The 11,334-nt window shown below is 43.9% G+C and overlaps 1 protein-coding gene across 3 annotated transcripts in view; it reads right to left on the bottom strand.

Moving 5' to 3' along the window:
- The window catches only part of TEC (tec protein tyrosine kinase), a 152,059-nt gene that overhangs the window by 92,360 nt on the left and 48,365 nt on the right, over positions 1–11,334 (bottom strand). The window contains exon 1 of one of the 3 annotated variants that reach the window (XM_032768902.2): positions 6,922–7,032. The exons of 1 other annotated variant lie outside the window; for it this stretch is intronic. The gene's annotated coding sequence lies outside the window, so the exon portion shown is untranslated. Of the gene's footprint in view, positions 1–6,921; positions 7,033–11,334 lie in introns of those variants that run through there. One more of the 3 variants, XM_032768906.2, reaches the window with a different exon arrangement.

The raw sequence follows: 11,334 nt of genomic DNA, 5'->3' as shown, positions 1-11,334 counted from the left end.
TATGAAGCCACTTTAGCGCAGCATGGTCAGTTTGTAGCTGGAACCGCGTCCTCAAACGTATGTGCGCAGCTTTTCCAGGGCGTACCAATGCAATAGCATTCCTTTTCAACTGACTGACCAGTGGCTTTCCTCTCAGATAGTTTCTTGCTGAGAAAACACGACAGGATGGAAGTTGTGATCCGGTCCTTCCTGCATGAGAAACTGCTGCCTATACCACGCTCAGATGCATCGGGGTTACTAGGAATGGTTTGTCAAAGTCTGGGGCCTTAGCGCAGGGTCAGAGTCGACGTTGCTTAAGTTGGGTAAAGCGTCCTGACACTCATCAAGTCCATTTAAACGGTATTTGCTGGGTCTTTCTGGTCAGGTCGGTCAGTGGTGCAACGATTTGCTGTAGTGTGGTACAAACCACCTGTAGTACCCGGCCAAGCCTAGAAAGGATTGAACCTGTTTCTTTGACTTTGGGACAGGCCACTTTTGGATAGCATCCACTTGGCCGTAGGGGTTTGATGGTTCCTCGACCCACCTGGTGTCGCAAGGTAAGTCACTCTGTTTTGCCGATTTGACATTTTATGGCCCTTAACAGTTAGTCCTGGCCTGCCTGATACTCTCAAAGACCTTTTCCAGGTGTACTAAGGTGTTCGGGCCAGGAGTTTGAAAAAATGGCACATCATCGAGTAGGCAACTGCATATTCTCCCAGTCTGCTAGTAGACCATCTACCAGCCTCTGGAAGGTGGCGGGTGCATTTCGTAGCTCGAAAGAAGTACATTAAATTCGTATACCCCTGCAGGGTGACGGAATGCTGACCTTTCCTTGAGGTTCATCTACGCGTACTGCCAGTACCCTTGGTTAAGTCTATTGTAGAGATGAACTGGGCGTGTCCCAATTCTCAATAGCTCATCTGTGCGTGGCATTGGATAGTTGTCTGGACGAGTTACCGCATTTAGCTTACGGTAGTCCACGCAAAAGCGATTTCCCCCCCCCCTTCGTTCCTTAGCCTGAACCAGAGAAAAACCTCAACCAGGTTTAAAAAGAAAGCTTTATAAACAAGAAAGAAACAACACATGACTGATCACTGCATTAAGATGACATAATACAGGGCTATTGCTTATAAGAAAATGATGAATAAAACAGTCTGATTTAAAAGATATCCAGTTTAAAACCATTCCAGCAAATCCACACATGTTGGCAGCGAGATAAGATCCAAGCTGGTAATTAAGCTTGGAGGTTCATGCTAAGCACCCAGATTTTGGACACTAAGGTCCAGATTTGGGAAGAAGAGGCTTATTACAGTGAGGTAGGTAAGTTATTTCCTATAACCTCTCCACAGTTGACTTTCTCACTAATTTTATATTGACAAAGAACATAAAGGGACAATTTAAATCTTTCTGATTTGTTTGTTCTTCAGAGCAATACCAAAAGCCACATTAGGGGCAAGATGTACATCTTCAGAAAAAACACTTTTCAGAAAAAACACTATCTCAAATTGATATGGGGATGGAACTCTCTGTAACACTTTTTTAACATTCTTTCTACTAAAGATAGACTGTTTGAATCATCTGTTTATTCAAGCCTGATGTAACTTTAGCCCCTGATCTTAAGCCCTACTTCCTCCTCTTCATTAAACTATTTCTGTAGGCCAGCATTTAAATAGCATAATCACTGTCTTTCTACTCTTATACAGAAATTGGACCACATCCCAAAATATTAAAAAAAAAAAATTCATACCACATGTAATATGAAACAAGGAAAAGAATGCCATTGATATACTGATAAAATGTCTTTTTTTAGACGATTTTCTGCATGACAGGCTTTTTCTTCTGTACCATCTGTTCACCCTTCTAAATTGTTCACCTAGTTTGAGAGAGCCAAATTTTGTGTCTATAACAGCAGCTACCTGGATACAGTCCTGCTTTCCCAGTGCAAAACTGTGATTAAAAGAGCTAAGGAAATACTTGGATGTATAAACAAGGGAATCTCAAGTAGGAATCAAGAGGTTCTTTTACCTCTTTATTTGGTGTAAAACCAGTTCTGCTGTCAACAATTCAAGAAGGATGTTGATAAATTGGAGCAGTTCAGAAAAGAGCCACAAGAATGATTAAAGGATTGGAAAATATACCTGATTATGACAGACTCCAGGGTCCAGATCCACAAAGGGCCTTAAGCTGAGCATTGCACTGTCTGACTTAAAGGTGCCCAGAAAATTACTGAAATAATGGGATCCACAAAGCCTGAGTTGGGCACCTAGGCTCCCTACACAATGAAGGGGACAGGAGAAATAGGTGCCTGAGAAGGCAATCTACAAAAGTCAGTACCCAAGGTGGCAATCTGCCTAAGCTAGCCCCCTGGGAGATACCTTTAAGAAGAGTGTGTCCAAAACCATACCTGTCTCTCAAAGATGGTCAGGGCTGCGGGGAGGTGCCCATCTCTGCTAGTCATCCAAAACCAGAAACTCTTCTCAGAGCCAGACAGGTGCCTAAGCTGTTTCTCGTGAGAATGAGTTAGGTACTGACCTCATTCTACACCAAATGGCCAGAGGAGGAGTAGGTTGTGGTGCCTACTTTATAACATTTAACCCAGTGGTTAGAGACTCAATATGAGATTAGGCCACAGAGTGATTCTACAGCCTGGTGGCCAGGGGACCCACCTAGTAGGTGGGAGGCCAGGGTCCAAATCCCCTTCCCTAATTATCATTATCACTTAATTATTTATCCAAAGTGGAACAGCTTCAACAGGAGAGAGACCCATATGAAAATATCCCATAGTTCAGTAGCTAGAGCATTCTTCTGGAAGTGGGAGATCCCTGTTAAAATCCATCAAACACAGGACTGTTTTGAACATGGGTCTCTCACATCCCAGGTGAGCAGGGACGGCTCTAGACATTTCGCTGCCCCAAGCACGGCGGCATGCTGCGGGGAGGCGCTCTGCCGGTCGCTGGGAGGGCGGCAGATGGCTCCAGTGGACCTGTGGACCCTCTGCAGGCACACCTGCGGGAGGTCTACCGGAGCCACCTGCCTCCCTCCCAGCAACCAGCAGAGTGCCCCCCGCGGCATGCCGCCCGAAGCATGCGCTTGGCGTGCTGGGGCCTGGAGCCACCCCTGCAGGTGAGTGTGCTAAACCATGGGCTAAAAGTAATAAGGTGGGTGGTGCTGTGTTGCCTCCTCCAGACAGATTTTAAATTGGACCCAATGTGGTATGCATACTCAGAGGCTACTTATCAGATCAAGCTCTATGGGTCAGATAGATGTTCCTCTGCTTATCTAGTTTGAGGATCACATGGGACCTTAGATGGGAGGTAGGCATCTGGATGCCTAGCGTGAGGCAGTAGTGCACATATCCAGAGGCAGAAACTTAGGTGCCTAGGGAACTTTCACAGCAAAAATTCAGGCAGTAAATAAATTTTAGGTGCCTACAGAGCTAGGCACTAGCCAAGAGTTTTGTGGATTGCACAATGGTGCTTAAAACTGGGACTTAGGCATCTAAGTACCTTTGTGGATCTAGACTTAGGAGTTCAATCTAATTAACCTAATAAAGAGAATATTATGGGGTAACTTGGTCATAGTCTGTAAGTACCTGCATGGGGGGACAAAAATTCTGTAATAAAGTGTTTCTCAATCTAGCAGACAAAGGACTGATTAGATCCAACAGCTGGAAGTTGAAACTAAACTAATTCAGACAAAATAAGGTGCACATTTTTAATGAGGATAGTTAATAATTGGAATAAATTACCAAAGGGTTGTGGTAGATTTTTCCATCACTGGGGATTTTTTTAAAATCTAGATTGGATTTTTTTCCAGAAAATAATCTAGTTCCAAAGGAATTAATTCAAGACAGTCCTATGGCCCGTGATTATGTAGGAAGTCAGTCAGATCACAATGGCTTCTAGCCTTATAATCAATAACTTCTTTGAAATAGCTGGATCGCCCGTGCAGAATTATAATCTACAGTTATTCAGAGACTAAACAATCTATCCAATTTTTAGTTGTTTCAACCATTTACTAATGAAATATCATCCAGATGCATGGCTGAAAAACAAGATAATGCCAGGAACTTCCTCTTCACACACAACTTACACATTTATACTAAGAAGCAAGAAATGCAAAAGGGCTTTAAAAATGACATTGACAGAAATTTAAGGATTAATTCAGATGAAGATAAATATCTCTCCCACGTAACCAGAAAATTTTATTAGATAAAACTGATATTGCCTCAATTGAGTGTTCAAGAGCTAGATAGTTTATTGACCTGGGCCCTAAAAGGATACCTGATAGGGTCATGTATGCCAACCATAGTACCCTTCCCCCCCACTTCCCAAGATTCATCTTTTCTCTCCAAGTACCTAGATAGTTGGGTGTTACAATATGATTAGCATGCCAACCTCAGTAGAATGCAGACAGGGTCTACATCCTAAGAATTCCTCTCTAGGCCTCATTTCAATAGACCTCTCACTTTTTAGGCATTCTGCCATCATGCTTTAGCAGGCTCTTCACTGTATTGGCTTTTACAGAGAGGAACTAATCTTCCTTGATACCCATCTCAGTCCATCCCACCCTACTTTCAAGAAACCCCTGAAATTGCTTTTCTTTTCCAAAATGCATGTTTTATTCTGACTGTGAGCCCTTATGTGTAGAACCTCCTCTTTTCCTCTACTCCCCTCCTCTACCAACCCTTATTGTTTTTCATTGTTTTGTTTTGGGTAAAGTTTTATATGGCATGGTATTTTTTTCTGCTTTTATTATCCTTACTGTAAACTGTCTGAAAGGCTTAGCCTAAGGCAGAGAGTGACTTACCAGCATGAAAGGTCAATAATCAAATACCAATCGCCACTATTTGGTTCCTGATTTATCAAAAAAGAAAAATGACATACACATTCCAGCTGACTCAGCTTTCCCACTCTACCAAATATAATTTTTCACTTTTTTATTTTTCTAAAATGTGCATAAAAACTGAGGGGGGGGGGCGGGGAACAAGCTATGAGAATGATGCCCTGAGGTGGAAAAGTGTTATGATTTATTGAACAATAGGTTTTATAAAGTTTTGAGGCCAAATTCAGCATTGGTAAAGCAGGTGCAATTCTACTGACTTCCAGAGGGTTGTCCAATTACACAACCAATGAATTTGGCCTCAATGTATACAGAGCCCATTGGTATGAAGAGAATAGGGTCCAAATTTTGGTCCCTTTGTTGTCAGTGGCAGTTCTGTCAGTTACTTCAGTGGGATAAGGATCTGGTTTCTTGCATTACATGAAATACTACATGTAGCAGCATGCCATGGTTGTTGACAGCTTATACAATGTGAATCTATTGGACCACTTTGTCCATAGGTTTTAAGAGTTAAGTATGTCCTGGGTTTCAGTTCTAGTATATAAACACCCCATGTTTTGGGAATACTTGGATCTACAGTTATTGCTTGTGCCCTTCTACATTGTAACGAAAATATTTATGCCACAGATGCAAACCATCCAGCAGCTCTTAGTAAAGGCATGTGCATTCCTCAAAACATCCAGAAAGGAAAATCGAGCCTTTTTCATCACAACAGCATTAACATTCCATGTCAGAATATTGTGTTGACCATTTCAATATTTCTTCCATGTTATCTCATTTCTGCAGCAGAGCTAATTTTTGTGTTGCATTCTAATGTTGAAACCTTTATACAAATGCATGCTGTAGCATTTTTAAACTAGGCTTAAATTTCAGTAGTGAGAAAAGGGAGACCAGAGAAAATAAAGGCAAATGAAAACAACAAAACAAGTAAGACCTCACTAGCTAATAGAGATTAGACAGTATGAAATACAAAGTTGCATTGTCTTCTAAAAAGAAAATGTCTTATGTATTTGAGATAAACACTTGTATAAAAATAAAGCATTTTACAGCTTATTGTGTTTACATGGTTTCATTTTATAAACAATGTACACTGACCAATCCTAACACAGAATAAAACTACACACTTTAGTAATTTTTAATCACTTTTACTATAGATTTCAAAAAATAGGAAAAAAATCATGTTTCCAAAAGATTCTACAGAGATAACGTTGGTTATTTCTTAGTCACTTGGTAATAAAATCACAGGATAAAATATCATAACATCTCATCCCCTGAATACAATGTTGTAGGGCAAGACTGTTCATCAGTTCTATCTTATTTCATTTTTTAGCCACTGTAAGCAACCATCTGCTTTCTTAAATTAAATTCACAATATCCAAAATGCACCCAACAAATACAATGTAACACCATACACATGTCTAGTGATGGCTGAGGGTGTTGTAGTCAGACATTTAAAATTGCATAGATAAAACCTTTCTTCTACGTTATCCCAGTTTGTGAACCTAGTGTTACCGTTATCAGAAACAGCAAACTCTCTTGATATTGCTTGCTTATGAAATGATCATGAAAGTCTATCAGCCAGGCAGATAATTTACCTGTCTGCCCTTTTTCCACTGACTGGTGATTTTATATATATATATATATATATATATAACAACTTATTTATTTGTTTACTCCCTTGTCCCCACCCCATGTTGTGGAGGGCGGGGTGGACGGGGAGGAAGCACACTAACAGCTAAAATGAACCGTTATTTCAGATGAATCTATCATTTCAGTATCTAGATGCATATTATACAGTATGAATTCGGACCAGTTACTCCTTCCTTAGCCCTTCTGGGTATGGCTCAGCCATCAATCAGCCTTGGTATCACAGGTGCCCCAGACCGGAAAGAGAGAAACCTCTAGGTAAGAAAAGCACAGGCTAGGAGTTGCCTCTGCTTAACTATTTCTTCCTTATTAGAGCAACTCCCCCACACCAGCCAGGGGATGAAAATTGTCCACTTCCCTCCGCCCAAGCCCCTTACCTCTCTGCTACCCGCCCCCCCGCGTACCAGCAGGTGGGAAAGGAGGAGCCGCCCACCCCAGCTGCGCTGCCCTTACCTGCGGTCGCGGCTTAAGGCGAGTGGTGCTGCTGCTGCTCCTGCTAAAAGAAGCTGAGCCCTGGAACTGGCGTTGCGGAGCGAGCTTGCATTGAAGCCGAAGCCGAAGCCGAAGCCTAACCCTCACCCTCCCGGGGGGAGGTCACCAGTTAGACCGCCGCCCCTTTCTCTTCCTCCTCCCACTGCTCCGCTGGAGAGCAGAACCCGGCAGCCCAGGCGCCTGGTGAGGCTTACGTACTTTCATTTTACAAGGCGGCAATGCTGAGAAAAAGGAAGCTGAAAGTTTTTCTATATCCTGCGCACAGTGCAGCCTCCTTGGCCAAGTTTTCTGCTCCGCCCCTTGGATTTACTGACGAAACACCCGCTTCTTGAGGTTTGTGCAGAGAAATCTTACTGCACAGTGACAGGAGGGAGAACAGGATTTAATGATTCGAGAGGCGCCTAGTGTCCCTGCATCTTCCCAAACCATTTATCATTTCCCTTCCCGCTCGCAATCTGTCCCCTATAAAACCAGTCTCTCCAATTATCGTGGAGTTTAGATGTGTCCTTGTTTATAGATCTCCAGTGCTGGCACGTGGAGAATGTCAAAACTGAGTTTAAAATGATACAGTGGCCCAAATCAAGAAGTTTGGAAATAGATGCAAACCCAGATCTGAAGTTCCCCAACTTCTGAGGGTGTTGGAGTTCGGTTTTGGGTTTCAAGCCATTATAAACGGGGTAAGTCACAAAATTCAGAGCTGGATCCATACTCTCCCCCAAAGTCACTGATTTTTGGATCTGGTTGACAATTTGGGATCACCTCTGTTTAAAATGTGAGCTGTTTTACCCTGTGAGAGGGCACACCCTTACTCTACTAGGGAGAAGGCTAACAAGTTCCTCTGAGAACAGACAGCGCTAACCAGACACTTGTAGGCTTGTGCTGCCTGGAGGGGGAAGCTTAAAGGGGAAAAAACCCTTCCCTGGGAAGGTATGGTGACTACGAGTGAGAAGATGGCTGATTACAAGGATTGAGCAGTAAGGAGAGTCTCTCACCTTACATAAGATCAGCCATACTGGGTTGGACGAAAAGTCAGTTTAGCCCAGTATCCTGTCTTCTGACAGCGGCCAATGCCAGGTGCCTCAGAGGGAATGAACAGAACAGGTAATCATCAAGTGGTCTATCCCCTGTTGCCCATTCCCAGCTTCTGGCAAACAGGCTAGGGTCACCTTGCTGTCCCTGAAACTGCATGGATCAGGTACAAAGTTAGGGTAAATAAAAGGAGAGGCAGACTTTAACCTTGATTTAAACCTAGTGATAAGTCAAACTCCAAAGGGGTGATGAAAGGACTGGCTACTTTTGTCTTTTTCTTTTATTCTGATTCCCTCTCAAGCGAAGGAGTGGGGAAAGGACCTTTTCATTTTTATTTTTGTTTGGAGAATCCCTTGTACGTCACAAATGGTGAGGACTATGTAAGTAGCTCAGATTGTGGTCTCTTACGGACTCGGAGCCACTCACCATATGCCTCCAATTGTGTGTTTTCAAGATCATGTTATATATTTGAGTGGCAGGCAAGGGAAGGAGAAGTGGGGATGTCGTACCAGACAGGACGTGTATGCAAGTGATAAGTCTGTCATTGGTCTGCTCTAAAAGTCTATTTATACACTCTCAAGCCACTTCTGCAGCTGCTGTTGAATTTCATCTCCTCAGTTACTGCTTGAAAATGATGTTTCCGTGGTGACTCACCACTCCCAGGTTACACAGACCAACCACAGGAAGAAGGAACACCTAAAAACCTGTTCAAGGAAAAAGTACATTTTTTTTTATTTTATTTATTTTTATTTTTTTTAGAGCAGAGGTGGGCAAACTGCAGCCTGCGGGCCACATCCAGCCTGCAGGACCGTCCTTCCTGGCCCTTGAGCTCCTGGCTGGGGAGGCTAGACTCCCGGTCCCTCCCCCGCAGCCTCAGCTCACTATGCCGCCAGCTGCAAGCTCCTGACTCAGATCCTTTTGCTAGCCCACTTCGCTGGGCATACCACTGATTCTGGGAGCCGTGCAGAGTGGGGCAAGCCCCTGACCCTGCTCTCCGGCAGGAGCTCGAGGACCAGATTAAAACATCTGGAGGGCCAGATGCAGCCCCTGGGCCATAGTTTGCCCACCCCTGAACTGGAGCCTTTGGTGCGGAACTTTATCAAAGACTTTCTGAAAGTCTATGCTATGTCCAATGGAACACCCTTGTCCACATATTTGTTGACTTCTCTCTTTCTCCCTCCCTCCCTCCGAATTCTGATTGAGGCATGATTTCCCTTTACAAAAGCCATATAGACGAACATAAGAGTCTGAATGTCTGATAATTCCCTTCTTTACTATACTTTTAACCAATTTGCCTGATACTGAAGTTAGGTTTACTGGCCTATAGTTGCCAGGATTATCTCTGGAGCCTTTTTTTGTAAAAATTGGCATTACAATAGCTATTCTCCAGTCACTCACTACAGAGGCTGATTACATACCACAGTTGTTAATTCTACTATTTTGCATTTGAGTTCCTTCACAACTCTTGGGTGAATACTATGTGGTTCTGGTGATTTATCACTGCTTTAATTTTTCAGTTTGTTCCAAAACCTCTGACACCTCAATCTGGGACATTCCTACACCTAAGTCATGCTGTTTACGTGAGGAATCTTCCTCATAGTGAAGACCCATGTGTAAGTGGGGGAATGGTCTTTGTATTGTGGGGAACTTTCCTGGCTTATACACTACCCCAGCGAAGTGGGCTAGCAAAAGGATCTGAGTCCTCACTCCCACCTCCTTTATCCAGAGCCCTGCCTGACCTCAAGGGCTCCCCTTCCAGTCTTCTGTGTGGCAGAGTCCTCCTAACCCCAACAAAGCTTGGCCCAGGATTCCTGGAGGGCTCAACTCCCAGCCTTGTTGTGGTCACTTAGGACAGGGGCTAGGGTGTCCCCAGTTTGGGGTGCTCTCTGCACTGGATGCTTCCCTGACCCACTGATCCTCACATACAGTTCAAAGCAAATACAATTTATTAAACAGCAATCAATTAACCTTTCCCACTTTTTTAGAAAAACATCACCCCACTCTGTGGCACAGGGACATCACAAACAGTGTCTCTGGAATGTAAGGGAAGTTCAGTCTGTTCCTTGTTGGTCCCAGGCCTCCTTCTCAGGACCTGGCTGTGCTGCAGGGACATTGCAAGTTGGACACTTGCTCTGGGGGTGGCCACATGCTCTCAGGCTCTAGGTGGCAGGACCCTTCTACCCAGTGTTGCCCCTGCTATGTCAGGGTTACAGTCCCCCTCCAAGTCTCGCCTGCAGGGCCGTTTGGCTGGCTATGTTTCCCTACACTGGACCTGCAGCTCAGGGTCCCCCTCACTCTCCCTAGCTGCTCACCACACCTGGCTCCAGCCTCAGCTCCAGCTCCACCACTCTGCTTCGGCATGGGGATTATTGCTGCTCTGCCTCCAGCTCCCTGAGCAGCTTCTCTGGCCCCTTTGGCTCTGGTTGCTGCAGTTCTCCTCCCAGGACAGGTCTGCTCTGTGAGCTGCTTCTGTGACTCTGCTCCCAGCACTGACCTGCTTCCTGAGCTGCTTTTCTGCCCCCTCTGGATCTGGCACAGCTTTGCTTCCCAGTTCAGCTGGGCCCCTGCTCTCTCCTTAGCTCTGCCCCACTCTGTCTAACCCAGGCAATTCCAACTCACATGGAGGACAGGACTCCTCCTGACTCTCTCATTAGCCCTATCAGTCAGGCTGACCTGGAGCACTGGCCTCTCCCCATTGTTCCTGGGGATTGTCAGTCTCAGGGTCTTGATTTCCCATCGACCCTTCCCCTTTCTTTTGGTTGGCTAGCTCCCAGTTCCAAAACACCCCCACTGACTTTTAGTAAGGGAACAACAGTCTTCTTACATATGCAAAGAACTCATTTAGATTCTCTGCAACAGCCTCGTCTTCTTTGAGTGCACCATCAGCACCTTGTTCATTCATTGGCCCCACTGGTTGTTTGGTAAACTTCTTGCTTCTCATGTACTTTTTTTTTTTTTTTTTTTGCTGTTAGTTTTTAATACTTAGACATTCATTGGCTTAAGCCCTGAAGAATGACTATACCTTCCAAATTTTTTGCCCTTATTATAACACTAGATATTCTTGTTATACATATAAATGTCCAATCCTCTTTGCATTACGCTAAATTCTTAATCTCAATAGCTTCCTGTGACAATGAGTTCCCCACTCTAATTATATTGTATGAAAAAGCTTTTCCTTATGTTTTAAATTTGCTACCTTTTTAAATGTCATTGTTCTTGTTATGAAACAGGGAGCTCTCCTTTCCTCTCTGCCTCTACCTATACACACAACTACATTAAGATTTCAAAATCAAGCACACAAAAGTTAAGGGTCATTTTATACATATTCCTTATGATTCAAGTTTT

This window comes from Chelonoidis abingdonii, chromosome 5, assembly GCF_003597395.2.
Source record: "Chelonoidis abingdonii isolate Lonesome George chromosome 5, CheloAbing_2.0, whole genome shotgun sequence".
NCBI lineage: Eukaryota > Metazoa > Chordata > Testudines > Testudinidae > Chelonoidis > Chelonoidis abingdonii.
This window is presented reverse-complemented; position numbering and strand designations above follow the sequence as displayed.